Here is a 4995-nt window from a genome sequence, read left to right as displayed (position 1 = left end):
TTTTAATGGAAATAATTATGTTTTTAAAATGAAAAATTTGTTTGAAAATTTGATTTGTTACAATTGGTATCAGAGCCTTGGTTTGAGGGATTCGGGTGCACCTTCGGGGGTAACTGAACTCAAACCGAGGATTTGAGAGAACTTTTCAAATAACGGCATAAACTTTTGTAAATGAGTTTTGTGGTAAGCAAGAAAGAAGCAGTGTGTACGATCAGTCAGCGCCCGAACGGTAAAAGATCCCCAAAATACCTTACCATATTATATGATATGAATTGTTATGCATGCTAGAAGACTAGGTATTCATGATAGGACTAGAGTGGCCTGATTTGTGATGCCTTAGTCTAGGGATGTTGCCTGTATGTGATGCTTTGCTAGTATGCGGGTAGATAGAGCGTATCATAAGTAGAGTACTCACTATCTGGAGTTTGGGGAGGAGGACTTGGGATGAACATTGATGCAGTGTGGTCGGTAGTATTGGGCCCGTACTACCGAGGACACCGGGTCAGTGGGAGGCCCAAGTAAGAATCCCTGGATATCTGGGACTGAGTAGGGTTGCGTGTCGAGTACGATTATACTCGGTAGAATCTCTGATAGTTTTATGTTGTATTTCAGAGATATCATGGTTAGACCGCGGCACGGGGCAAGTACGAGCGGTGTGAGTGAAGAGGATATTCGTCAGATGATCCACGAGGAGGTGGCGGCGGCGATCCGGGCTGAGATCCCGGAGATGTTTGGGTCTATCAAGACCACCCTGATGGAGACGTTCGACGAGCGGTACGCCGCATTGACTGAGGCTGCAACCGCTGCAGCTACCGCAGCTGTGGCCGCTGCTAGGCCACAGGGGGGTGATTCATTGCTGTTCCGAGAGTTCAGCAACGCGAAGCCACCAGAGTTCGATGGGACGCAGGATCCGATTGCTGCGATGAGGTGGATCGCAGATATAGAGGGGTGCTTCTATACTTGTTCATGCCCGGAGCACCTGAGGGTACGGTTCGCTTTGAACCAGCTCCGTCTGGGAGCGAAGGACTGGTGGAAGTTCGTGACAGCGAATTTCACTTTGGCAGAGACTACAGCGGTGACATGGGAGGGATTTACTGCCATGTTCAGGGATGAGTACGTTCCCCCGGTGGAGAGGGAACGATTGGTGCAGGAGTTCTTAACCCTCAAGCAGGGTACCGATTCTGTTGCGGTGATTACACGGAAGTTTCATGAGAGGGCGATGTTTTGCCCTGAGCTGGTGTCCTCAGAGCAGGCTCGGATGAGCCGATACTTGGGTGTCTTGAGGAGGGATATTCGGGAGTTTGTGTCAAACTCCACTTACCATACTTTTGCTGAGCTTCAGGCGAATGCCAGGAAGCGTGAGATCGAGTTGGAGACCCAGGCTAGGGAGGAGGCCGAGTCTCAGCGGGTGGATCGGCGACCGGCTCAGTTCCAGCCGGCAGCCAAGCGGACCAAGTCCGCTGATTCGAGGACAGGAGGTTCGAAGGGACGCACTTGCGGGAAGTGCGGCAAGAGTCATGATGGAGTATGTCGATCTGGTGCTTGCTACAAGTGTGGCAAGGAGGGGCACATTGCTAGGGAGTGCCCCAAGGGATTTTCGGTTTGCTTTCATTGCAACCAGACTGGCCATAGGAAGGCTGAGTGCCCTCAGCTTCTTCAGGGATCTGCACCTGCTGCCGGAGTTCCTGCGACTCGACCGGTGAAGGCCGAGGCCCCGAGGGCTCGGGGAAGAGCCTTTCAGCTGACAGCGGAAGAGGTCCGCGCTGCGCCCGATGTTGTGGCAGGTATGTTGTAATTCATGTAATGATTTTAATGTCGATATGTTATGCTTATGTTATTATGCGCGTAGGTACTTTCCTTGTGAACTCTGTGCCTGCCTTAGTGTTATTTGACTCGGGTGCGAGTAGGTCCTTTGTGTCCTTGGCCTTTAGTCAGCATATTGGCGTTAGTCGTGAGTCGTTGAGTCGACCTTTGAGAGTCTCTATAGCTGACGAGAAGGTGATTTGTGCTACGGAGGTTCTTCGGGGTTGTGTACTAGAGATTTTCGGGGTTGGATTTCCGATTGACCTGATTCCTATCGCGATGGGGGATGTCTGTGTCATCGTGGGCATGGACTGGTTGAGCCGGTTCGGCGCTGTCATCGACTGTGAGCGTCAGTTGGTGACTATACGAGACCCATGTGGGGGAGTTCTTTCGGTATACGGCGAGGGTACCCGTTCGGGATCAGCTTTTTGTTCGGCCGCTAGGGCGAGGCAGTGTCTACGTCAGGGCTGTAAGGGTTTCGTGGCGTATGTGATGGATACGCGGGAGGTTTCTGAGAAACCGAAGTCAGTTGAGGAAGTTCCGGTGGTGCGCGAGTTTTCAGATGTCTTTCCCGAGGAGTTGCCGGGAGTACCGCCTGTGAGGCAAGTAGAGTTTAGTATCGATCTGGTTCCGGGGGCAGCGCCTATTGCCAAGGTGCCCTATCGTCTTGCACCTCCAGAGATGCAAGAGTTGTCCTCGCAACTCCAGGAGTTGCTGGGAAAGGGATTCATTCGGCCGAGCAGCTCGCCATGGGGAGCACCTATTCTGTTTGTCAAAAAGAAGGATGGTTCACACCGGATGTGCATTGATTACCGGGAGTTGAACAAGCTAACGGTCAAGAACCGTTACCCGTTGCCGAGGATCGATGATTTATTCGATCAGTTGCAGGGAGCATCTTGGTTTTCCAAGATCGATCTGAGGTCAGGATACCATCAGGTGAGAGTACGGGATGAAGACGTCCAGAAGACAGCGTTTAGGACGCGATATGGACATTATGAGTTTGTGGTGATGCCTTTTGGACTCACCAATGCCCCGGCTGTGTTCATGGATCTCATGAACAGGGTATGCAGGCCGATGTTGGATCGGTCGGTGATCGTATTTATCGACGACATTCTGGTGTATTCGAGATCGAGAGAGCAGCATGAGGAGCATTTGAGGGAGGTCCTTGAGGTATTGAGGTCGGAGAAACTTTATGCAAAGTTCTCCAAATGTGACTTCTGGTTGCGGGAAGTCCAGTTTCTAGGACATGTGGTTAATCAGAAAGGGATATTGGTCGATCCGGCCAAGGTTGAGGTGGTGATGAGTTGGGAGGTGCCGAAGTCCCCCTCTGAGATCAGAAGTTTCCTTGGGTTGGCAGGGTATTATCGGAGATTTATCAAGGATTTCTCCAAGATCGCAGTGCCACTCACCAGATTGACCCGGAAGGGTGTTACGTTCTCATGGGGGCCCGAACAGCAGACCTCCTTTGAGACACTTCGCCAAAGATTGTGCGAAGCCCCGGTTTTAGCTCTTCCAGAAGGGATGGAAGATTTCGTGGTATATTGCGACGCGTCGATTTCGGGATTGGGTGCAGTGTTAATGCAGAGGGGTCATGTGATAGCTTATGCGTCGAGGCAGCTGAAGCCTCATGAGGCGAGATATCCCACGCATGATTTAGAGTTGGGGGCAGTGGTGTTCGCTCTCAAGATTTGGCGTCACTACTTGTATGGGGTTCGATGTACGATATACACGGACCATAAGAGTTTGAAGTATTTGATGGATCAACCCAACCTAAATATGCGTCAGAGGAGGTGGTTGGACGTGGTCAAGGATTATGATTGTGAGATCCTGTACCACCCAGGCAAGGCTAATGTGGTAGCCGATGCATTGAGTCGCAGGGCGGAGAGCACTCAATTGCGAGACGTATGCTTGAGACTGACTGTGATGACTCCAGTATTGGACGCCATTCGTGGGGCCCAGGCGGAGGCCGTGCGACCAGAAATGCAGAAGAAAGAGCGGGTTGTGGGGTTAATCTCAGAGTTTGTCAAGGATAGTCGAGGCCTTATGACGTTTCAGGGTCGGATTTGGGTACCGTTCGTAGGCGGTACGCGTACTACCTTGATGGAAGAGGCTCATAGATCGAAATTCTCGATCCATCCTGGTGCTACAAAGATGTATTTGGATTTAAAGAAGGAATATTGGTGGCCCTGTATGAAGAGGGACGTGGCATGGTTCGTTGAGAGGTGCTTGACCTGCCGTAGGGTTAAGGCTGAGCACCAGAGACCGCATGGCAAGTTACAGCCATTGGAGATCCCCGAGTGGAAGTGGGAACATATTACTATGGATTTTATCACCAAATTGCCGAGGACTGCTAGGGGAGTTGACGCAATTTGGGTGATCGTGGATAGGTTAACAAAGAGTGCACACTTCCTTGCCATCAGTGAGAGTTCTTCGGCGGAGAAATTGGCGGAGATATACGTGAGAGAGGCGGTATCTCGGCATGGGGTGCCGATCTCGATTGTGTCAGACCGTGATGTGCGCTTTACTTCCAGATTCTGGAAGAAATTTCATGAGGAGCTGGGTACTAAATTGCATTTTAGTACCGCATACCATCCCCAGACAGACGGTCAGAGCGAGCGGACAATTCAGACACTGGAGGACATGCTCCGAGCGTGTGTGTTAGACTTCGGGGGTAGTTGGGATGCGTATTTGTCATTGGCAGAGTTTTCCTACAACAACAGCCATCATTCGAGCATTGGTATGCCGCCTTTCGAGCTGTTGTATGGTAGGAGGTGTCGGACTCCCATCTGCTGGGGAGAGGTGGGACAGAGAGTGATGGGCAGCACGGAGATCATACTCCAGACGACAGAGCAGATTCAACAAGTGAGACAAAGATTATTGACTGCCCAGAGCCGACAGAAGAGCTATGCAGACAGGCGCCGATCCGAGCTTGAATTTCAAGTCGGCGACTTTGTGCTCCTGAAGGTCTCTCCTTGGAAATGAGTGATTCGGTTCAGGAAGAGAGGCAAGTTGGGGCCCCGGTATATTGGGCCATTTCGTGTGATTGCAAGGATAGGTCGGGTAGCCTATCGGTTGGAGTTGCCAGCGGAGTTGGGTCAGATCCATGACACTTTTCATGTGTCGCAGTTGAGGAAGTGCATAGCCGATGAGTCGGCAGTAGTTCCATTGGAGGATATTCAGGTGGATGCGAGC

Source organism: Lactuca sativa, chromosome 4 (genome assembly GCF_002870075.4).
Source record: "Lactuca sativa cultivar Salinas chromosome 4, Lsat_Salinas_v11, whole genome shotgun sequence".
Lineage (NCBI taxonomy): Eukaryota > Viridiplantae > Streptophyta > Magnoliopsida > Asterales > Asteraceae > Lactuca > Lactuca sativa.
This window is presented reverse-complemented; position numbering follows the sequence as displayed.